Source organism: Cyprinus carpio, chromosome A4 (genome assembly GCF_018340385.1).
Source record: "Cyprinus carpio isolate SPL01 chromosome A4, ASM1834038v1, whole genome shotgun sequence".
Classification (NCBI taxonomy): domain Eukaryota; kingdom Metazoa; phylum Chordata; class Actinopteri; order Cypriniformes; family Cyprinidae; genus Cyprinus; species Cyprinus carpio.
The window spans coordinates 12,310,665-12,336,575 of record NC_056575.1 but is presented as its reverse complement, the minus strand read 5'-3'; the positions used below and the strand labels follow the sequence as shown (position 1 = coordinate 12,336,575).

Here is a 25,911-nt window from a genome sequence, read left to right as displayed (position 1 = left end):
GAAAAAACTGACTGGCACATTATTAAAATTTCTCCTTGTGTGTTCCACTCAAGAAAGAAAGTCATCAGGGCTTGAAACAAGTTAGTAAATGATGACAGAATTTCAATTTTTTGGTGAGCTGTCCATTTACTTCATCTCAGAGCCGAGCAAATAATAATGGTACATTGTGCTACGATACATACGCAAGGAAAAAGCAACTCTTCCCTCACCCCCACTGCCCAAATAGGGCCATCCTTTTAAGTGCTCTGAGTGCCCTCTCGAAAAAGAAAACCATTAGCAAAGTGAACTGCCTAAGTGGTTTTTTGTGGTAGACCTGCATGTGCTCTCCACAGACATATTTCTGCACCCATACGTCATGCGCTGGAAGCCGAATCTAAGGTCACCTTAGATGTCTGCACGCTGAGTTTAGAGTTTGGCCCCTCACACCGGCCTTTCTCCTCCATTCCTTGCATGCGGTTTCATCCCAGTTCGTGAATTACACTTATTAATCTTGCTATGGTGAAACCTTTGATGTGTTGCTTTGACAGTAGATTTCTCAGCATTATGAAATAACACTCCGTTCACCAAACAGCTGTGTTGTTATGGGCAGCAGCAGCCATTCTTGCTCTCATTGGGTCGGCTTTCATGCGTTACTTCTATAGAAACAAACTAAACTTACCTCCCTCATCATCATCATTATCATCAGAATAACCAGAACAAATCAAACACAGGAAAAACAAACTATCACATTTAGAGATTAGAGGACAGTAAGGGAATGGCTATTGAGAGAGACAAGTGAAACTGTTGGACAGCGGGAACGGATATAAGAAGACTGTGGTCTTCAGAGATGTGCTCACTGTAAAAAAAAAACTAAACAAAACAAAAAACTAAATACTAAAAAAAAATAAAAATATAAAAACCAACAAGATACTGGATACTGTTAAAGCCCCATGTTAAGACAAACAAAATCTGATGATTTCCATACACTGCACCATTCCATACTGGGGGAAAATCATAAATTAGCTGCTAAAAAAGTCAAATGATAACTGTTTATCCTCCTTGTGTGAATGGTTGCACGTAATGGATGCCGAAAGCTTTTTATAGTGGCAAAACCAAAATTTTTGCAGGCACACGAGAGGCACGAGAAAGGAGTTCGCAGGAGATCACGGACCGTGTTGACAAGAAAAGGCTATCTAGACAGTTTATACCAGATGGAACCCTTGCAAAACTGAACTACGGCTGCACAGAGAGATGACATAAAATACAAATAAATCTTTTCTTATTTGATTCATTGTGCAAGACCAGATCAAGGGGGATTATACAAGAACCTTATGCAGATGTGCTGAGGTGCTCTAGAGAACACATTTAGGATCGATGGAACCTGACCTACATCCTGCAAAACACCTTGTGTGTGTGTTTTTTTTTTTTTAATTGTGTGAGGGATCTTTGCTTCTTTTTTAATCATTTTAACTGCATGGATTACCTTCTTTAGAAAACAGGAGGTGAAAGCCATTCATTCAAACAGTTATCCGCATGCATTTACACCAGTGTATCAGCACGAAGAAAAAGACAGAGGACGACAGCAGAAACTACAACAGAAGCAAAAATCACTAGCAATTGTAACATATAACATCAAGAAGAACATAATCTGGTTTAGCAGCTACTGTTTATCAAATAGGAAGTTGCAGGTTTGCATTTTTACAGCGAAAGAATGGTGACATGACTGCAACTCACTAGCTGTTTTAAAGGGATATTTCGCCCAAAAATGAAAATTGTGGCATTTACTCATTGTACTTTACCTTCTCATGGGTTTATTTAAAATATGACTTCTAATATGTTTCTTCTGGGAAAAATAAAAAAGGCAATTGCAATGTTATTTTGCATAATACAACGTCATAAGTGATTATTTTAAACTTTAGCACACATTACCCTTTATTTTTTCTAGCAGATGCATGTAATATGGCAAGTCATTTGGATAATGTTTCTATTGCATTTATTTGTCTATTTAAAGCTTTACAGACATGGTAATTGTACAGAAATACTGGAAACAAATTTCATTCTGAAAAAAAAAAGGTACCAAGAATACAGCTTAAATACAGACACAATGTCTGTTTTTGGGTGAACTACCCCTCTACACCCCACTTTAAGCCCCTGGCACAGGGGTGTGAGAGTGTGACCGGGCCGTTCCACAGTTCCTCTGCATGGTGATTTCTTTTCTGACCCCAATGGATCACGTCAAACCCACACTGTTTACTCTGTATCTATACTCAACCTATATTAACCTTCGCATTCTCTAACCATAATCATAGGTGATGGCATTATATAGCGGAACATATAAAAGATCAACCACTGTATAATGGTGCTATTTTGTAGTTTGTTACTTGAGGGGTTGGCTAAAAACTGAAGCTCATTGGGAATCTTCCCTTTTCCCAACCCTTTGTGGCCACTTTTAAAAAATATTTTTTAGTTTTTTTTTTAAGCTATTTAAAAAAAGGTTCAGTGTAAACAACAAAAAAATTTTTGTGAGAGCTTGAAAAATGCTAGAAAAGGAAAATTTGGGGGCGAGAGGTTAAGTTTTTTGTTTTCTCAGGGTTTTTAAAATTTTTTTTTAAAACAATAATCCCAATGCCAAGTACTGGTACTGTCCCCCGCAAATCCCCCAATATTACCAAAATTTTGACCATCAAAAGTAGCTTTTCATGCACACTACATTCATGTAGACATTTTTGGTATGATTCTCAAGTTAGCTTTTTTGTAACGGAAAGGGAAAGGGTTTTGCAAAACAGTCTTCAGTGTAATCAGAAAAGGGAAAGACAAATTACGTAATTCCAGTTAGTAACCCGTGTTTTGGTAAACTTCGAGTCTATTCAGGACCATTGTTTTCCTTTTTACTCCCTATTTTTTTACTTTCGTAGTTAGGGGTTTAATAGGAAAAGCACCAGGATTAAAATAAATTACACTCGTGAAATTTAAAAAGGTAGTTTTAACTGCGCCCTTTAAAATCATCTTAAACAAGATGTACAGATTTTTAAACTTTTTCAAAAAGGTAACCATCCTTTTTGGAAAAAAATTTTGGGTTTAGTTTTTGTATTTTTGGAACTGGGTTGTATCGTTTATATAATTTCTAAATCTGAATTCAATCTGAAACAGAAAAAATGTAGAGTCAAATGCAAAGCCACCCAGAATGGCTAATATTTCAAGTTCGATGTAAAGATCTCCCGCAAAGGTCCTACTAAACCAAAAAACTTTTTTTTGGTTTTTTGTTTTTTAGCTTTTGGCAATATCATGGGCCCGCAAAAAGATTCTTAATCTTCAATTAGACAAATTTAAAGGAAAACATTTTTACAAAATATTGTGCTTTTTTTGAAGGTTCTGTTTTCCCATTACACTGAAGTAGGTTTAAGGTGCTGTGGAGATTTGCGGACTTTTGCTGAGTTTGAGGTTTTTTATCAGAACATAAATCCAGAGACGAAACAGAAGGAAGGGTTCTGGGCATTGATATTAAAGCATTCTTTTGGTAAAGGGTTCATTTTGGCTACTGGTGCTCAATTGCTTTTTGTACAAATATTTAAAATATGACAGATTGTCACCATTCCCGCTGAAAAACCACTTTCAATATCTGAATTAAGGGATTATTACAAAAATAAAATTTTAGTTCATAACACCCATGAACCAGATTGCTGCTTGTAGCCTGTTTTTAGGGGGAGGGGCTTTTTGCTTTTTGATGGCATTGATTGGACAAAAAAATTTTTATGCAGGATGGGGTCATTATACTTTTGTTTGTTTCTAGAAAAAATGGGCTGTCACTAAAAACTAACACACAGACTAAAAACCCCCCCAAATTTCATTTTTCAAGCAGGAAGCAATGTTCCGCCTTCCAAAGCACTCGAAAACTAAAAAGGGAATGAAAGTACAGCATTTTTCCAAATGATATTAATGCCCTAAACCTGCCCTTCACCCCATGAAAAAAGTGATACTTTCCTAAAATAGAATGTTCCCAAGACAAAAAAACAGGTGTGGCTGACTGACCCAAAAAAAAAAAAAAAAAAAAAAAAAACTGCCATTCACTTTTTTTAGGGATCTCAGTGACAGGACAAAGCTCTAATAATCTGTCAGCATTTTTTTTGGATATAGTGGAACAATCAAGCCTTTTAATAGATAAATTGGCCCCCCGGCTTAGGTTCAGCAGACATTATTTGAAATGCGGAGCATGCGGCTGCAGGCATTGTCTCTATGTTATTTGATTTTTTTCATCCACTTTTCTTGGTAATACCAATCAATATTATGCCCAATTAGATAAATTACAGTCTGCAAATTATTCTGGATTCTCAGCAAAACCTGAGAAATCACTAAATAAACTTGGTCGGAAAAAAAAAACATTATATATATTTTATATTTTTATATATATATTTCTATAAGTATTTCAAAAAATAATAATAATAATAATAATTTTGCATGAATATTCTTTGGCAGATGTTCTGTAAACATGTTACAATGGTTGACTCTGTCAACAGACTGTGGTCACAGTTATGAATATGGGATACTTGATATAAACAGCTTGTATTTTATATAGTATAATAAGCAAATTGCAGTAATTGTCACACAAAGTGAAGATAAGTTTAGAAAGCATGAAGCTTGCAGTGTCAGAACCCCAGTCTGTCAGTCAAGTCCGAATCTCCTTTTGTGTTCCCCAATTACATGTTTGGAACAAAATGACAGTTTTTTTTTTATTTTTTGATGAATTATTATTTTAATAGGGTCACTTTAAAAAATACTTTTTGGTAGGTCACTTTTGTAAGAAAAAACAGAACAAACCAAACAGATGATAATGCAATTCCAAACCACACTCCACTAAAACATTCAGTGTACTTTCAGCCGTGTCTTGCAAGTTCCAATGATATTTATTCTATTATAACAACAGCAATGCACATTTATCACACATATGACACACCAGTACCACCATTCCATATGCCATCTAGCTAATGGTAACCAAGGACAGCTGTTTGAAGGCAGCAGTTTCCCATCTGTGGTCAGTTTCAGAAGGATTCTAGCTAAAAAGCAAGTTTGTGTTATTTTCCCAGACTGGGCCTACAGTAGCTCTCTGAGTGCCGAAGTGCATCCAAGGACACGGTTCCTGGACCTAACTCTGAAACTGAAGCTTCGAGCCCATTCAACTTACATGTGCTATTGTCTTCTCAATGACCTTGTGGTCTGATTCAGTTCTTTCTACCATTTCCCAACCTTCCCCACAGTAGTTTCAGAAGAAAAAGAATTAATGTAGGGCTAAAAAGCCATGTTTTCACTGCTAATGAATACAAGGCATCAGTTAGCCTGCTGAAACGGATGGTGCATAAAGATTTACAATAATAAATTATTAATTTAAGCATTCATAAGGGAGCAGCAACTATTTAAACACCATCTTGACAGGTTTCTCTTTCCACCTCACTTCTCTCATTTTTTTTTTTTTTTTTTTTTGGACAGGTGCAGTGCAACATCTGGCAACTTTACAATATGAGCTTGAACAACCATTGAGAACCTTCATTAAAACACCATGTGTTCAGAAATCATGATAGATTCGGTTTTTTACTGGAACTTGCTGCTTTCTCTTGTTTTTTTCACTAGAAAAATACGAAGTGAAGACTGCAGTTCCACAATCAAGCACAAGCTGAATAAAAACTGTAATAAAACAGCTCCCTGTTGAGGAAAGGGAGAAATAGGGAAAATAGACATTCTTTTGGGTTTTATCTATAGTCTACAAGATGACATCCCCTGGAAAAGACACTTACAATACAATCCCCTAATGAAACCCTCGACAGAATCCTCCCATATTTTTCCATGGGTCTCTTACTTTTTGTTTATCTGTACAAAAACATATCATGGCTTTTAAAAATGACAACATGAAATCAACCCCAATTGACTTTCCCCAAATACCATGCTGTTATTGTTAAACAAACCCCCGTTTTTTTAATTTGAAAAAAAATCTGAAATAAAACATTGATGAAAAATTTAAAAAATTATTTCATTTAGAAGCTTATTTCTTTTCTAATTTTAAATTTGAAGTGTAAAATTAATGAAACTGAAATATAAAAAAAACCCTTTTTTAAAAAATACTACTACTTAAAAAATAAACAAAATTGTAAAAATTCTAAATATTTAAAAACAATACATTATACTAAAAAAAAACCCCCCAAATGCACGCACCCATCTTACTGTATTTTTGATCCACATGTGCACCCAAAAAAAACAAAATAAAAAAAATAAAATATTCATCCAAATTTTCCCCTGCCTTTGAAATGATTTGTCAAGGAAGTCAAGACACTCCCTCCATTTGTCCAACCAACAAACAGTCCTACAACAAACTAAAGAAATAAGTTCAGTACGACTCAAACAATTTGCAATTGCATTTGGTGCCACTATGTGATGTAAAAATGACACATTTCTAACTGACTTTTCACAATAAAATAAAATCCTGATCCTCAAAATGCACTTATTTTATGCTACAATCCCTTTTACCCTGAAACGTTTTTTCATTGAAAAAATTAATAACAGCAAATCAAATTTTATCATTAAAAAACATGTTGAGTATTATCAATTAAGAAACAGAATCACGATACAAACCAAACTTTTTTTGTATGATCATAAAAATCTAGACTTTCAGTAAAACGTAAGCACAACAACATCGCAACAAACATACTTTACAAAAATTGAGGCGCATCCATGCCCCAACAGCTCCCTTTCACCCCTATCAGTCCTCCCCTCCCCCCCGCGGGGAAATCAGGGGGGCTATTTTGGAAAAGATGTTGGCCCCGCCGGGGCTTTAAGAACCCATATGTCAGACCCCTATTTTCCTTGGAGAGTTTTCTCATCAGCTGCATTGTTCCGGGAAAAACCATGGTCTGTTCTCTGGGCAACAAAGAAACCCCCATCTCGGTCCACCATGGTCCGCTTGAGCCCCATTGGGCCCCTTCTTCCCTGAACCCATCATTTACTACCCCCACCAAACAACAGACAAGTAAAGAAAATAATTGGTAATAGATCAATGGGGAGAGCATCTTGGAACTGTGACATAAATTCTCTGGTTTCCCAAAGGATGATCAAAAAAGCAGCTTTTACCATCTTTGAAAATGGAAAAGTATGTTTGTGAGACGTGTGTTGTAACAAAAAAAACTTAGGTAGAGAGCTAAAAATGCCCGGTCTTTTGGCATCCAGTTGGGGACATGGGGATGCTACTGGTGATTAATCTAGCAAAGCAGCTGTGACCACAAGGCACGTTTGGGCCACTTACGCAGTTGACCCCTGATATGAGCAGCAAAGGAACTAAATGTTACCGCGAGATGCGTCCCTGACAAAGTGCTTGGTTCATCAGTTCATCACAGATTAAATCTTTCAGTGCCATTCTCAGTTACTGTTTTTGGTTGCATTATTTAAGAAAAACTCATCACACCGCTCCAGCTTTGTTGAAGAATTAATGGCATTTCCTCGAAAGAGAAGCATCAACATGTGATTTTAAATTCAAACTGGCAATGAGTGGAATATCTTTGAGTGAGGCGGCCATAATTGTACGTAACTCTTACCCCATCAAACGAAAACAAAACAAAACCAAACACAAAACACTGTCATTCAGACCACTGATCTTTTCCATTACTGTGGTATTTAAGCTGCCAATTCTGGAGTGGATACCTATCCATCATGGCAAAGTACCTTGAGGTGAGTGATAGGGCGCGATGGGGCCGTTGGCAGGAAACCTTCCAGGGGCCAAACGCGTGATTTGTGCAACAGGAAAAAAGACCAAATTTCTGAAGTCATTTATTATATTTTGTGTGCACTGATGGTAATTCCCATGCAAAGTATTCAGGGGACCACAAATGGATTAGAGTGGTGGAAGGAAGCCCAAAATAACCTGTCCGTCCGTCTGTTACTCTCAAAGCCCACATACCCCAAAACGGCCTGCGAGCTTTTGCAGTACTATGCAAAGAGGATAGCGGGTAGAGGACACTTTTGAAAAGCTGACATTGTCCTGCAAGTGTGATGTGCAAAATGCCTCTATAAAAAACTATTTTGATGGGGGAACCGGTCAAGATAACCTACTAATGATAGGTTTTATTTATTGACGAAGATAAACTGCAATAAAACCAACATTAGCATTTTAAAGTCTCTTTATTCACATGACTTTTGCTACCATGGACTGAATCACTCTTCATTTAAAATAATTAAACAGAACCTTTGTGGACTTTGTGGAGTTACACTGGGTAAATTAATATAAAAGCAGTATCCTCCCTAGATCTAGCGGCCTAGTTAACATGTCCGTTACACATAGTTTGAAGCTCAAAAACCTGGAGAAGGATGAAGCTAGACCACAAATGATACTTCAAGTGTGTCACCATAGTGGTGATTGAGGCATGAAAGGAGATCTATGAATATTAGTTTGAAAATTGCAGATCAGAATATTAGATTAGCGTTGGTAAGGGTAATCAACGGTGGGAAGAGGTCCCGCTCTGGAGGGTGAGACACCATCAGAGCGCGGAAGTGGCAACATAGAAAGAGGGATTAACAATAACAGAGTGTCAAACTCTGAAGTTCAGTTGCACTACTTGCTGGAACAGTCGTGTCTCCATAGACCAGTTGAGTCCATTCAGTTAGAAGCTGAGAAGCCTCTATCCACTCCAACACAAATACTCACTAAATAAAGGCTGAGTGTTCCAAGTAAAATCACTTCAGCCGACGGGTTCCAATAAACTATATTCATGTCCCACTTTCTTCTTGCCTAGTTGCAACAGGCACCATGATATTAATAAAGGAAAAAGCTTTTATGTTTTTATAAGAACGGAAGAGGAGCCTGCTGCAGAGCACATCTGATTTTTTATTGTTATGAAGGTGCCCTACAGGACTCAGGCTGTGACTAGAACAATACAAGTGATTACCTAAAATGCAGACAGAAAAAAAAAAAAAAACAACCGTTGTGCATCGTAATGTGTGTTTGATCAGATATCACTTAAACGATGCCATTAGTATGACTGTACACATCGTGAGATTGTGGTACTATTGATTTTAGGTGATTTGTTTGTGAGCCTCTGGTGATTATCTCTCCCTGTGATTCATGGTTTAATGAATAATCAGTTACAAAACACTGAAGAAATAACAGTCTTGAGTCCTGAAATCATCATGATACTGACACATTTTACCACTGCTCTTCTAAATTGCACAGGCGAAATCCTGACATTCGCAATCGGAACTTAACATTGTTCAGGAATTTGCGCATAAGGTCAAAACATTTCCCATTTAGATTTTTGCAGCAATCTTTCAGGAGGCACATGGTGAATTACAGATGGGTGGTGTTGGGAGCAGGGCTTAGAACTGAACAGTACAGGTAGGCAGGACCTTTCCAACAACAAGATTGGGCAACCCCTGATCTAATGAAATTAAGAATTCTTAATAATCAGTCTCTTCGACCTACTACAAACACAAAAAAGATACATGAAAGATAATAGCACGCTACAGTGAAAGGTGGCAAGGGGGGGGCACCAAGGGAATTGGAAGTCATTTGATGGATTGACGATGTAGCACCAACAGGTATTCTTCCTAGTATTTGAGGCTCATTAATTCATATTGTACCATTTTGCACTGCGATACTACCTATGCTTAGACAAAATGGGACCATCAACGTACAAACCTTTGACCGGCTGCATGAGCTTGACATAACCTAAGTACGGCAGAAGCAGATGGGACGAACGCTATATTGGAAGGGGATGCCCCTAGTCCTCCAGAGTGGCACAATGAAAGGCCTCACAGATGGGTATTTTGGCCTTTGTAAAAAACCACAGTGGGGCCCTTTTAGAAAAAAACGGAAAAAACCATTCAAAAATATAATCCTTCGATGCTTTAAAACATGTCTCAATATCACTCCCTGTGGAAAGGCATCCACCTTTTTATCAAGGTGAATAACTTTCACCAAAGGAGACCAACAGAAATCATCAAAACACAAATAATAGATCAATAAATTGGACAACTCCATTCATCATCATCAGAACACTATAAAAGCACACATTGATACAATCGTGGGATTATGCGTCAGTGCACAAAGCCAGGTTCCTGCAAGCAAATTCAACCATCGCCCATGCTCATGGGCATCATCTTACAGGGTATCTTTGACGCTTGCAATTTTAGTTGACGTTGACTAAACTCGCACAACAACAAACTTTTGCACCAAGTTAAGATGGATGGTAGAACATACAGACCAAGACAGACGGTGTCGACGAGAAGGAAGAAGACTATTGTAAACAGAAATGGGACCTGGGAGTCTCTACCTCAGAAAACAACCAATGATAGAGGGCCAGACTGGTAGCGAAGGACGGGGACAAACCGCATATTCATACTCGCCGTAAGGTTTTGCATGTGAATTTCTCGTAAAAGGACGGTTTTAGGTATCATATATTGTTAGATCAGGTAAAACCCAGAGCTTTCATGATTGTAGTTGCAAACATTTAGTACATGCAAGTTTTAGTCAGATTAAAGCAAGAATCGTACCAGTCGATTTCGCTGGTGTGGTAAGAATCAGATGCCCTTTCTATGGGTATCAAACAAAGCTTTCTCAATTCAAGGCTGAATTGTACTCACATTGCGACAATTATCAGTGCAGTAATGGAACAGTCGGAGAGGACTATGGGAAGGACACGGTCACAAGAGGGGAAATGGAATCTATGGATAAAAAGGCCCACGGTGATATTGTGAAAACTGGCTAAGCGAGGCATGGGAAACTTTGTCGCAAATTGACACATTTCTTCCATGTGGGGCTCCATGCACCGGCTTTGTTCCGTAGTTTGGGAGGCAGTTATGGAGAGGGATCGTGAGCTGCCCTTGGGCGTGGTTGTTAGAATAACTAAAACATATCCAGGTGTTGTTTCAGACTTTAATACAGCAGGAAAAATTGCCTGTAGAGGGAGCAGTGTTTGTGAGTGAGCTTGGGCTGCTTCTGTTCAAGTTGGCTGTCCCACATTCTGAAGTGCTGACTAAAAATGCCTTTCCCTTTTCCACCAGGACACAGGAATAAAAGGGTCTCTTGGGAGGGAAACCAACCTTGCCTTTCGGAACCTTCCCTGTGCTGCCACCAAGTGGGATGGATCACGCTCTAGACGGATTCACACGAGGGATGAGCGACGTAGCACAGATAATGTCATTCCTATGGGCAGGAGGGATATAGACAGTAAGCACTGCTTTCTCATCTTCTTCTTTCCATCTTCTTTATATATTTTACATAGACATGACAGTAGCCTGATATGCTTGAGGGAACTTGAAGACTAAGTTTAAATAATTTGACATATTTTTATAGTTAACATTCTAAGAACAATTTACCCAGTGATGGACGTGGCCATCCATCCAGGCCATTCCCTGCCCAAGGGAAGGCCCAAGATGCTGGGATAGTCTCCAGTATCACTGTGGTTTGAAAAAGGGATGGATGGATTAAAAATGGGACATTACCAAACTGAGAAGAAACCTTATTAGAAAACAAGGGTTTTAAAAAAAAAAAACTGACCCCTAACTTTCTGAAAAACAAAACCAGAACGATTACCAGAAATCGAGCCAGGACTAAGATGGTTTGCTGGTCTTACCTGGTCTCCTAACTGAAGAGTGTTCAAAGCTCCTCTACAACTGGCAAATCAGACCAGCAAAGCAGCTTAGGTTGATTTAATCTTTGTTTCAGCAGGGAATATACCAGTGAATAACAAGTAGCCTTCCAGTTTACATTTAATGCTAAATCTGTTTTGCTTCTTCCTGTTCTCTTCACAGGTACTGAGGTGCCATGATAGGAGAGTATACAGGCCCTGCTGGCAAGCTTGAAAACAGAGCAGCTGACAAAGCCCCTGCATGATTTCCCAGCTCTCCCCTGATCCTGCAAGACACTCCAAATATAAAGATGACAAAACATACTTGTATGATTTAAAAAGAACTGAAATAAAAATGTATTAAAATCTGCAAAGTATGAGTCTGTTCCAGGGGAAGTGAATGCATTCATCATGAAAGGTACCCTGGTCATACAAACCTCAAATAAAATGACAAAAGTTCTTTCTCTGCCAACTCATAATCCTTTACCTTGCATCTCAAACATGCACACACACACACACACACAAATATATTCAAACACATGCCATCTGGAGTAGATGCCTTGACTTGTATTAAGGAACAGTGAAAGCATTTAAAGGGACTATTTCATCACCCAAAAATAAAGGTTAAGATCAACATGGGGTGAAAATAAATTACTAATTTCAGGTGAGTTATCACTTTAAATGCATTTAGACTACTAATAAATAAAACCTAACTTCACTGCCAAAGCAGAACATCATAATTGACAAGAGAATGGTCAGTAAATTACCCCCCCCCCCAGTCTGAAAAAGCCAGTGAGTTTGCCCTAACCAGCGATAAGCTTCTTGCTGGGAGCTTTATTCCTTTTCCCCAGCCCTCCAGTGGGAGTCTTGGTAGGGGGTCTTTTCTGAAGGGGCTGATTCTCTTCTTTTTCCTTGCTCAGTGCACTCTCTATTGGCGAGCTTTCTCTTTGAAGGTCCCCAGTTGCTCTTCTGGCTGTTCTGGCTGAGTCCCCTTCCCACCTGCTCGGTTCCAAGCATTTCCACTATGTTCCCCCAGAGCAGATTGGCTGGGACCTTCATGCCTTAAGTTTAGTGGCCTCTGGATACATATAGACAGAAAAACAAGAAAGGAGGGAGAAAAGAAAAGCTTTGAGAATAAGGTGAAACAATGAGCAGGAATAAAAAAGGAGGGAGGACTGAGGACGGAAGGGTAGAAAAGGTTACGATGAAATTGCTGACGTTAGTCTGCACTTTTAAACTGGCGGTTGTGTTTATTTTACACAGCCCTGAAACTGAACATTTGTCATGTAACCTGGTGGAGCGAAGCACGCATTCCCACAAAAAGTGAGGGAGGGGGGGGAAGAAACGTGTGCTCTTAAGAGTTTTTACAACAGATGTGGGGGCAGCCAGGTTTTATGGGATGGGGAATCGTTTTAAAGGTTGATCTTAAGTACCAGTCCCCAAAGCAGGGACTGGGCAGGGATCAAGGCCTGGGCTGTGGAGGTGGACCTGGGCATCTTTCCGACCGTGTGTGCGTCAGAAAAAGGGAACACTTCTGCATGTGTGTGCAGCAGCGAACAGACCAAGCATGAAGGTTACTCGGTACACTAAGAAACTGAGCCCCCTCTTAAGAAAAAAGAGGAGCCAAAAAAAAACACTTAAGACCCCATGAAATGACTTAATGAATGCAGATTTCTTGACGATCGATTGCAGTGGGCAGGATATTCTCATTCTAGAGAGCCCGTGATTGGACATTAACCTGTGGCATCATCATTAATTAATAAAAGCATTATAATGTTTCATTCTGTGAACTTTTCAAAGGACACAAGAGCATCTAAATTGTCTCAAAGCTAATACACAAGGGCTACAACTGACAAAACTACTTTTGCATAGTGTCTTTAAATGTGGCAGAGGCACTACCTTTGAGAGTGATGTCCGTCCCAGTGGGGTCAGGTTCTTCTTCCAGAGTCACACGTAAAGAGTTGGGTTTTTTGGGTGCAGGGTGCACACAGGTGGGAAGTTGGCTGGTACTTGGAAACTCCAACACCCCGTTCAGGGGCATCTCATCCTTGTATGTACATGTAAACTAAGAGCGGACAGTTAGCCGCAAAACCTTAAAAAAAATAAAATAATAAATTTGCTTTTAAACTTAAAACTTTTCTAAAAATGAGTTGTGATTTAGATTTTTAATCCAAATGTATGTTTGTAAAACAAAAATATTATAAACGAATGATGTATGGGACAGTAGCCCTACAGCACTGGTGGAACAGGACGAATAACAATCCAATCAACTGTCCAGAAACTCTCTCACACTGGCCACAGGTCATCAGGCTGTTCTCATTTTTGGGCCCTGCTGATACAACTGGGTGGACATGACCACATCTAAAATCTTATGAGAATGAATACAAAAAAATAGGATAAATATTGCGGTCCAGAGGCTGGGACGTGAGGTGCATGAAAAAAAGAAACGGTATCTCGCACAGGCGTAGTGAACTTCTAAGGTCTCTAGGGTCTCAGAGAAGCGCTGATCCACCTCTTTCAGGGCCTTTTGATCCATCCCTGCTTAGGATTATCAGGATTCAACACTCTCTCCCTCAGGCTAGCCGGCCACAGTAGGAGAGTGGAATTCAGGGAAGTAAAAAACAAATTTTAAAAATACTGCAGGCATAGTTGGGTGGAACTGCAAAAGCAGAGAGAAAATGGGGCAGTGGGTGTATCTAGGGGTGGGGGAGGGGATCAAAGCTTGAGTACAGCTTTTCAAAAGAGCACCTAAAACAACAGTATCGCTCAGATTGGGCGCTTTCGTATGGGAGGATTATATGGTACATTGGGCAGCCCTGACCGTACACCAACAGAGAGCCCAAGAAAAACTGCGACAGGCTGGGTCCACTAGCTACTTCCTCTGATATGAACGTCACCATTAAGCCCTCAATAAGATGAGGGGGTGTGTCTCCCTGTTTGTAAAGCACACAATGAAAGACGCATGGTTGAATAACACCTGTTTTGGGACAAACCCACTGAGCCAGCTGACACAGCACCAGTAGCATTGATATTATGACCCATTTTACATGTGGTATTAACATCAGATCAAATTATAAGTGGTCAGCTGAGACACATTAGTGGTCACGGTTTTCACATGGTAGTAATGTGTATCGAATGAGTTGAATCAGTATGAGTGGAGGGTTTCTGATTGTGTATTACTGTCTATGTCACGGTTTTATTGTAAGTTAAATAATAATGATTATTTTAATAATTATTATAAAAATAGCCATTATCCACACATATCCAGGGTGTTTCCCTGCCTTTTCCAGCCCAAGACGTTAGGATAGGTTTCAGGATCTCTGCAACCCTACATAAACCCTAAAAGGTTTGGAGAATGGATGGATTATTATTATTATTTAAATCATTAGGTTTAAATTCATATTAAATAATTTTACATCTGATACTTTTACAACAACAAAAACTACCATTTTTAGAACAAACTTTTTATTAATAGTATTCTATTATTACTTTTTACTTAAAGTTTTATAATAGCAATAATAAATTGTTAATATTTAGAAAACACTTTTTTATTATTACAGGTTTATTCTATTTTAATAGTTTTTTAATTACATTATTATTACATATTATTACTATTATAATACTAGTACTACTAATATTTTTAATCAATTGTTAATGCCTAGAATAAACCTTCAATCACTATTAATAAATTGACTTCAATACTTTTCAATAAATAATATCACATATTTATGATAACAACAACCAAAAATAAATACTCTTTGGAATGTGACACTTTGAAATAAAATATAATGTTTTGAGCAGAATTTTGTGTGTTATTTTAGATGAGTACTGTATTAAATAAAAAAGAAAAATGCAGTTTTCAGTTTAGTTCACTGTCTAACATCAACTTGTAGTGACACTTATGCATGTGCTTTTCCAAATTGTCCACATCACACATTTTGGACCCTGTTTACACCTATACTTAGAACAACCCATTTGAAATTGTGTTAACATATACAGACATTAATACCAGAGGCCTGTTTTGAGGCTGTTTTTAAATGGACATTCGTAGCAGGAAATGTACTAACATTATGTAAAAATGCACTACAATCTTTTTATATGTATAATACTGGCCCTCAGTGTATCAACTGGGGTTCATTACGAGTTCATTAATCCTTACTACATAACTGTTCTCAGAAAAATCTCTCTCTGCAGTCTTAATGCTGGAGGAACCTCTCGATCTCTCCCCTTGTGCCAATCGACGTCAGTTTGTGATGAAACTATTGGAGTACTGGATAAAGTCATACTGCAGACAACAGGAAACAATAACCTTTCAAGTTCCCCTTCATAGCTGAGTAACGCCACTGATATAGCATGTTCAAAGTGAAATTGATGCAGAAAGCTTCCGCCCGTCCAGTTCAGGAAGCGGTGAGCTGCCCTGGGACCATTACCACTCACTAACACAGGAAGGCGGCCAGAAAGTGGAGGTCTAAAGAGACATCTGCTAGTGCAATCAAATAAAGAAGCCTTTTAACAAAATGTGCCTAGCATAAATGTTCACAGAGCGCTCACCCTTTCTCGTTGGTGAAGATGCCCAGTACTAAAAAAAAATTAAACTGTCATTTCCCCACCACACTTAAAATGTGCTAGCAAATCCAAAGACCTAGTTAAGGTTGGTTTCAGAAACAAGCTTCTTGACAAACATCATTTCGTTGCTATCCAGGCCGTCATTTTTTCTAAGTATTTTATGAGTGAATAGTAAAAAAAATCCTTCTAAGGCCAAGAGATAATACTAAATTTTTAGCACATACAAATGTAATCTTTCTTCTCACAGCCCAGCGGCACATTTTAAATGTTTTCTGGATAAGATAGGCTTTAATTGTGTAAGCGTGCATCACTGCCAGAGGTTATTGGTTAAAGTCTGGAGTGTACTGTGTGACACTAAATTTCACACTCTGTGGTTGTTTTATATAACAGGAAACCTGCTGCACAAGCACCGTGCATAAAAAACAGCTGTATAAATTTGCACATTACAAAACAGAGGAAAGCAGATGATATAGCTTGTGAAATGTGCATTACTTGCTGTCTGTTTTAAAAAATCAAGTGTCACATTCAATTTTTGTTTGACCGCTATTTGAGATTGGGGTCTCTGCTTACAGGCCCGATGATTCTTTACCTTGGACTTGATGTGTTCTTGTTGGCTCAAGACGCGGTTCCGTAAAGGCTTTGGAGAAGATCCCGTGGGAGCTTCTGGAGATCTATAGACACAAAGTAGAAAACGAACAAGCTGAATATTTAAAGATTAAAACAAGGTGTTTAAATGCAAATCACAATTAATTGCAACATAAAGAAGTTTAATTGGGCAAAAACACAAATATACACAAATGAACTTTGTCACACCTTTCAAAGGTAAGTGAATTTTTTTCCACATTTTTTTTCTTACAACTATATTTTTTAATAAAAAAAAAATATTATTATTATTATTAAAATATTTAATAAATTATAATACAATATTTGTAGCATTTAAATTCATTAAAAAGGGCAAGGCGGCAAATGAATTGAGAAAACAGACAGAAAAATAAATAAATGTTTCTTACCGTTTGTATTAATGCATTACATTTGTTATTATTATTATTATTACTAATAAAATGAATGAAATAAGTATTATTTTAAGCATCAAATAAAACATTTATAATAATATTTTTTATATACATCAATTCATAAAAAAAAAAAAAAAATCATTTATTTCCCACCAACAAACACAACCAACCAATATAAAAAAAAACGCTAATACAGCAATGTGGAGTACCTCACTTGTAAAGGGTAAGAAGACAAGCTCCAGAGCTGCCATTAAGAACTGCCTGATCTTCAGGGAGCAGTTCCGCCTTGTTCCTGCAGGGCGGTGCTAGTGCTTCTTCATCGAAAAGAGTCATTAGAACCTTCACAGTCTCTCGCTTTTTGACCGATTCTTTCCTTGAGACTTTTGCCTGTATCCTCTGCTGCAAGGTACACTGGGTCTCCATTACTGCGGCCTTTGACCAGACTAGCTCTAATACTAGACACCAGCTTGAATCCAGCTCTCTGTTGGAAAAAACAGTGCAACATACAATTAAAAACACCCATTTTAATGTTTTAGCAGTCCTAAAGGTGTGGTCACAAACTTTAAATATTCTTCCATTCATACGCATGCAAACATAAGAGTAAGTACACAAGTACATACAGGAAGGTCCAAGAGGTTTTCGTGCCAGACCAGCGCTATTGCTGCACTCCACCTCACTTTATGTGTGAATATGAAGAGATTAATAAACGTAAACATTTGGGTTGCAGCGGGAAAGAGGCCGCCCTGAATCCCTGACCTTGCTTTTGGGAAAGGGAATTACAGTAACAGAATCATCTGGGAAAACAGATGTTAGCTGTACGAGAGACCCCGATTCCCCCGTAAGGAGTGTTTGTGTGTGGTAATACAGTACTCCATAAGGTGCTGGGAGTTGGGGAACTGCACAGGCAGGGAAGCAGGCCGATGAAAGACCCCTTTTGGCTCAGCGCTCACACTCTCTCATCAGAAAAAAAGAGACGTGGTGGAGAACAGGAGCACATGCAGCAGGTTCAAGGCACTTCCATCAAAAATGAAGTTGATGCACATGATGCACTGCAGGAAATGACCTCGCGTCCTCTCTGAATAACTCAATCATCTATTCAATTCAGCTCCATGTGTTGTGCTGCCAAACGTCTAGAGGAGATTTGCTTGGACGTTTTGAAGTGCGAGTTATCATGGCAAAATCTCACCGTTATGACGTTTAATCATAGTTATCAAACTAAGGAGGGACAAAGCCGCCATTTGCTGTTCGGTACAACACACTTTGATGTTCCTCAGATAAACATGCTTGAACAATTCAGGCGATTTCATTAATACTGGTGCAGACGTCATTAAAGGTTGCTTTTTAGAAGAGGATCATGCATCGATACATGGCAGCAGGTAAAAGACGAGAGAATCCGTTTTTAAGATAGGACGAGACAAACAGATCCACAAATACAGATAGCAAGTACAATTTCTTTGGGCAAAAGCAAGGTGAAACAAAATCTTTTGTATAAATCAAAGGCTTCTCTACACTCATCTGGGGTCGTGCACTAGTCAAGGCTAGGTCATGACTGTCCTGGCTCTTAATTCAAAGCAATGGCTGTGCACACAATAACATAATACTCATACTACTGCTTAGGTTAGTATTCAGCATGTGCAACATACAGTGTGTCAATTTTTTGTATGCATACTTGAATGACCTGCAACATCAGGCAAAGAGAGCAATAAACATCAGACATGGTGCATGACATGGAATAATGTTATCTCATAAAGCAAAGTACTTCAAATGACCTTCCGTTTCTAGTGTTATTCAATTAGCAGCAAGGAATATCAGCTATTTATTTTTTGGCTGATCTGACTCAAATTAAAAAAAAATAAAATACATGTCATCTTGTTTCAAAACACAATTACTTTGTGACCAATCCAGAAACTTTTATCATAAAATACTTAATAATAATAATATTAATAATTAATAATAATACTTTATTAATTTTGTATTACTTTTTTGACCTGTATTGGAGCGAAGGCAAAACATCTACAGCTGCTATGCAGTCTTAAGACATTTGTTGTGTTCAGAATGGAATACTATGGATATGTATTTCCAATACAGGATAAAAAAAAAGAAAAAAAAAGCATGAAAACGTACCTGGGATTAGAGGTTTCTCCCAAAACTTGGCACTGGTCGATAAAATTGAGAAACTCTGATAAGGCCTTTACGTGCTTCCTTAAGGGGTGAGACTCCGGTGGGGCATAACCCTTTCCTCCCAGCTGTATGGCCCTGACAAATGATGTAACTGTCTGAATATACAAAAATGGCAATTAATTAGCATTCACATTATGGTTAAAAAGATGTGTAGTTGAACAAATGTACGCAAATGATAACTTATTTATATTTGAAAAGTATATAAGTCATTGCAAATTCACCAGGAAGAGAGATGAGGTGCTGTTGCAGGTAGCATGCCTAAGGTCAGTAAAGGCGATGTGACCCAAAGAGCGATTTGGGTTGTCCAGGGTGAATGCAAGAGCCATGTCATTCTTAGAGTTCACCAGAAGGCCCAAATAAGAACAGAAAACTCTCCTGACAACTCTCTGTATCTGAAGGAAAAGTTGAACAACACCTTAGTGGGATAATTGGCATTGGACTACAAAACACATCAACAAATGTTAAACTGAAAGGGGGTTAAAATGGTTTGTTTTTTACCAGGAAGGGTTCATACTCTTCAGTTCTGCAATACTGATGAGTCAATTTAGCTGACTTGGACTCATGTTGTATAGAGGACGGGCTTTTTCCACAGCCCCTTAAGCTTAAACAGGCCAGGCTCATAAAATTCATCACCCCAGTATTACAGTGGCAAAGCCCCAGCGTCTACTCACACATAAATCAGAGCCCAGCAGAGCAGCTGTGAACAGAACTGGGCAAGAGTAGCAGTAGTTTCAACACACTATACAAAGTGCTATTAAAACATCCTGTTCTCATTCCACGATTCTGAATGTATGATATGATATGATATGATATGATATGATATGATATGATATGATATGATATGATAAACTGTCTGCATTCTTCTGAATAAGAGGCACATGCAAGGGGGTGAAAATTTAACAGGAAACAAAAGGGGAAAAGACAGCCAGCAAAAGAAAACTAGAGAAAGATTTCAACATAAAAGTAACAGAATCAGATCATTTTCTTAACTCCACCTTCCTTAGTTACTGTTGCCAGGTGCTTTAAAATGTCACACAGGGCAATGCCTTCAATTATATTTATATATATATATATATATATATATATATATATATATATATATATATATACACACACACACACACATATACATAAAAAAACACATACACATATACACACACACACACACACACACACACACACACACACACAAACAAAAAACAAAAACACTTATTCTAGTCTCATGCTGCTAATCTATCACCATTTACCTTTGGACTGCAGATTCCAGCCTTGTTGGATGGAGTTGCGGGACAAACAGGAAGTGGATCCAATTTCTCCAAACTCTTCTTTTCACCAATGAGAAACTGAAACAGTTGCATCTAGATATCGAGATAAGACCGAGAATATGCCACAGATTAAAGATCTTTCAGATGGATAACTGAAAAAACAACCAAATCTGAGGCCCTCTGGCAGCACTCTCCGCGGTTAGGGGCTCCTCAGGGTCCTCATTTATCCGAAGCTCCTTGAACATAACGAAGACGTCAATCAAGTCCACAGTATTGGTGCGTTTCAAAAAGCAGTCATACTCTTTTCGGATGAGGTCATAATTTTGTGGAAGAGGGATATCGTTGTGGGATAGCTGGAGGTTATCCAGAAGGAAGTATTTCCAGGCAGCCAAGACTTCACTCAAAGCAACACCAAAGTCCCCATGTTCCTGTCAGGAGCAGAGCAAACACAGGGACGAGCATATTACGCACAACTGTTCCACAGAAAATGTACAGATATGGAACAAAATGCATGATTCAAACTTGCGTGACTCATTCTTTTTCCTACCACTGCATGTATAAACTGCAAGCAAACATTTACATTGAATTCACATTATTGTTATTTAAACTTGTAGGATCTCCACTTTGAATTTCAAAGGGATACTCCACCCCAAAATGAAAATTTTGTTATTAAAGGGTTACTCAAACCCAAAATGAAAATTTTGTCATTAATCACTTACCCCCATTTCGTTTCAAACCCGTAAAAGCTCGGTTCGTCTTTGGAACACAATTTAAGATATTTTGAACGAAAACCGGTAGGCTTGAGACTGTCCCATAGACTGCCAAATAAATAACAGTGTCAAGGTCCAGGAAAGTATAAAAAGCATCGTTAGAATAGTCCATCTGCCATCAGTGATTCAAACCGTAACGTTGAAGCGACGAGAATACTTTTTGTACACAAAGAAAACAAAACTAAGACTTTATTCAACAATTCCTCTCCTCTGTGTCTCTCCAAATCAGTGTAGCGCCATTTTGGCAATTCTGAGCTGTACGCAGGTGGCGTACGCTCCTCTGTGTCAGCCGCGCTGTGCCGATGCACTGTTTGCTTTCAAACCAAAGCATAAATATATGTAAAAAATGTATCCTTATGGTGCGGCTGATACAGAAGAGCGTATGCCGCTTGCGTACAACTCAGAATTGCCTGAAATAACAGACTAAACGTCCAAAAAAAGCAAAAAATTAAAAAACCTGGAGGCCTGAGACTGTAATAACAGTGAAATAACAGTCTCAACGTCCATAAAAGGTATGAAAGTAGTCATCAGAATACTCCAACTCCCATCAGACGTGCAATCTGGGTTATATGAAGTGACGGGAACACTTTTTGTAAACGAAGAAAACAAAAATAATGACTTTATTCAACAATTCCTTTGTCAGTCTCCTCTGTGTCTCTCCATATTACCGTATTCTGCGTGTGCTCTTCTGTATCATCCACGCCACAAGGATGCACTGTTTTCTTTCAAATCAAAGCTAAATACACGTAGAAGCAGCACATCCTAGTGGCGAGTCCTTAGTGGTTATTTTCTTCACTTACAAATAGTGTTATAAAAAGGCCTCCCGGTTTTCATCCAAAATATCTTAAATTGTGTTCCGAAGACGAATGGAGCTTTTACGGGTTTGGTATGACATGGGGGTAAGTGATAATTTTCATTTTGGGGTGGAGTATCCCCAGAGGTGGGTAAAAAAGTATCCCCAGAAGGGAGTAAAAAAGTATCGGATAAAAAAATAAAAAATACAAGTAGTTAGTTACTAGTTACTTTGGATCATATACTGCATATCTATACTCTATTTTTATTTAGATATATAGATAACATGTATGTGTGTGTGTGTGTGTATATATATATATATATATATATATATATATTATATATATATATATATATATTATATATATATATATATATATATATCTACACACACACACACCACACACAGGTGCTGGTCATATAATTAGAATATCATCAAAAAGTTCATTTATTTCACTAATTTCATTCAAAAAGTGAAACTTGTATATTATATTCATTCATTACACACAGACTGATATATTTCAAATGTTTATTTCTTTTAATTTTGATGATTATAACTGACAACTAAGGAAAATCCCAAATTCAGTATCTCAGAAAATTAGAATGTTGTGAAAAGGTTCAATATTGAAGACACCTGGTGCCACACTCTAATCAGCTAGTTAACTCAAAACACCTGCAAAGGCCTTTAAATGGTCTCTTAGTCTGTTTCTGTAGGCTCCACAATCATGGGGAAGACTGCTGACTTGACAGTTGTCCAAAAGACGACCATTGACACCTTGCACAAGAGCCCACAAGAGTTCACAGAGCTCTGTGTCCAAGCACATTAATAGAGAGGCGAAGGGAAGGAAAAGATGTGGTAGAAAAAAGTGTACAAGCAATAGGGATAACTGCACCCTGGAGAAGATTGTGAAACAAAAACCCATTCAAAAATGTGGGGGAGATTCACAAAAAGAGGACTGCAGCTGGAGTCAGTGCTTCAAGAACCACTACACAAAGACGCATGCAAGACATGGGTTTCAGCTGTCGCATTCCTTGTGCCAAGCCACTCTTGAACAACAGATCAGAAGATTCTCGCTTCAAAAAGGACTGGACTGCTGCTGAGTGGTCCAAAGTTATGTTCTCTGATGAAAGTAAATTTTGCATTTCCTTTGGAAATCAGGGTCCCAGAGTCTGGAGGAAGAGAGGAGAGGCACACAATCCATGTTGCTTGAGGTCCAGTGTAAAGTTTCCACAGTCAGTGATGGTTTGCGGTGCCATGTCATTCCGCTGGTGTTGGTCCTCTGTGTTTTCTGAGGTCCAAGGTCAATGCAGCCGTATACCAGGAAGTTTTAGAGCACTTCATGCTTCCTGCTGCTGACCAACTTTATGGAGATGCACATTTCATTTTCCAACAGGACTTGGCACCTGCACACAGTGCCAAAGCTTCCAGTACCTGGATTAAGGACCATGGTATCCCTGTTCTTAATTGGCCAGCAAACTCACCTGACCTTATATTGTGAAGAGGAAGATGCGATATGCCAGACCCAACAATGCAGAAGAGCTGAAGGCCATTATCAGAGCAACCTGGGCTCTCATAACACCTGAGCAGTGCCACAGACTGATCGACTCCATGCCACACCGCATTGCTGCAGTAATTCAGGCAAAAGGAGCCCCAACTAAGTAGAGTGCTGTACATGCTCATACTTTTCATGTTCATACTTTTCAGTTGGCCAAGATTTCTAAAAATCCTTTCTTTGGTTTGGTCTTAAATAATATTCTGATTTTCTGAGATACTGAATTTGGGATTTTCCTTAGTTGTCAGTTATAATCATCAAAATTAAAAGAAATAAACATTTGAAATATATCAATCTGTGTGTAATGAATGAATATAATATACAAGTTTCACTTTTTGAATGGAATGCGTGAAATAAATTAACTTTTTGATGATATTCTAATTATATGACCAGCACCTGTATATATATATATATACACACACACACACACACACACACACACACACACACATATATATTTCAGTGTCACATAATCCATAATTCCAGTATGTTGATTTACTATCAATGATGTTCTATTTAGCTTTCTATTCATCAAAGAATCCTAAACAAAAAAATTTCCAAAAAATATTAAGAATCAAAACAGTTTCCAGCGCTGGTAATAAATCAATATATTAGAATGATCTCTGAAGGATCAAATGACTCTGAAAACTGGAGTAACATCTGATGAAAAAAACTGATATTTATATATTTATATATATATATATTAAAGTATATTAATTATGTATATAATTATATATTACTGCGCTGGCAATCGGAGCCGAGATGGTCCTCACTGCAGAACACAAGATTCAGGGGGCGTGGTTGTCTGACTATCTGGGATTTCGGTATGGAGTTAAAGATTAGGATTATAATTTTTTTGGTAGTATAATATCGCATTGTGAGTGTATTCGCACCTTTTGTTGTTTTCTCGTGGTATCTGATAGAGCGTTTGGACACGTGACGTCAGACTTAACAAGCGAAAAACTATAACAAAACCATAATCAAATCTTAAATCACTTTACATTAATCACATTTGTTTTATATTTTTTAATCAAAGTGGAAATCACTTTACTAAATAATGTTAACTTAACTGACTGCTTCACTTCCAGTTTAAGAAACATTACCTGCTTGTTGATCCCAGCCATAGCAAGTTGTAGGACCATTAGCATCCCATCAGCCCCTTGGATGGTGGTCCTCTCAGAGTCTAAAACCCTGTGACATTCTCTCCTGAAGACCCTGGTCATTGTTCTCAGGCTTTCCCCCATAACCACCATAATCCAACCCTACAAAATGAACTGCAGGGCCAGATAATTAAGCAGATCAGCACTGAAATGATTTTGAGCAGACAGTAGAACATACATGCAACCCAGCCAGCATCACATATACCTTTCCAAGTCTACCACTGAGCTAGAACATAAAGTCCGAAGACATCAAGCAAATCACAATAATAGGAGCAAGAGGCCCTTTGCACTTTATTAAGAACAGAACCTTCAAACTTCTTAGGTCCGCTTACCAACACTGATATTTAGACGCGTCCTATGTCTCTAATGTGAACCACATGAGAAAACAGACGCCAGCCCAGTAGATGTAAGTTATTATAAACTGGCCCGCTGCCTGTAAATTTAAATCCACATGCCAGGACGCTTGGACCAATCACAGAGCGCGATGCGATAGCCCCGCCCCCGCCAACGCAAACACAAGGGTCCCGTTTTGTTTCAAAGCCACCACAACGCGTATCAGTGTCGATTGTTGACGAGAAAAGAAATAAAACTCATGCGGTGATTTAAAGAAATATGAGAGCTATACAATCCACTTGTAAAAATCAATTTATATGACTGCAGGAGCGGTACATTTCCCCAGGACTATAAATTGTTTCAGTTCGTCTAGACAAATTAGCAATAAACTAAACCATGAATTGGTGTGTTTTACAATTGTTTATAGCGTTTGCATTTCATTACGCATATCCCCCATTTTAATAACAAAAAATATTCAGCATCTCCAAATGTATGTTTTACTTGATTTTAAACCGTTTACAAACAGCTCACAAACGATAAAATGCAACAAAATTGCACCAGGGGTAAAATTACAATTTACAATAAATTAGAGAACTGCATCAATGCGTAATATGTTTTTTGGGGCGGCTTTGTTTCTAATGCCAATCAATGCAGATACTCCTCTTTCCTGATATTTCTTTGTGCTCGCGTCATGATTGC

At 38.2% G+C, this 25,911-nt stretch overlaps 2 pseudogenes; one reads left to right on the top strand and one right to left on the bottom strand.

Annotated features, from left to right (window-relative positions):
• The first annotated feature begins 10,042 nt into the window (after positions 1 to 10,042).
• On the top strand, positions 10,043 to 11,814 carry LOC122139403 (annotated as a pseudogene).
• A 520-nt stretch (positions 11,815 to 12,334) lies between these two features.
• On the bottom strand, positions 12,335 to 25,364 carry LOC109072422 (annotated as a pseudogene).
• Positions 25,365 to 25,911: the final 547 nt, after the last annotated feature.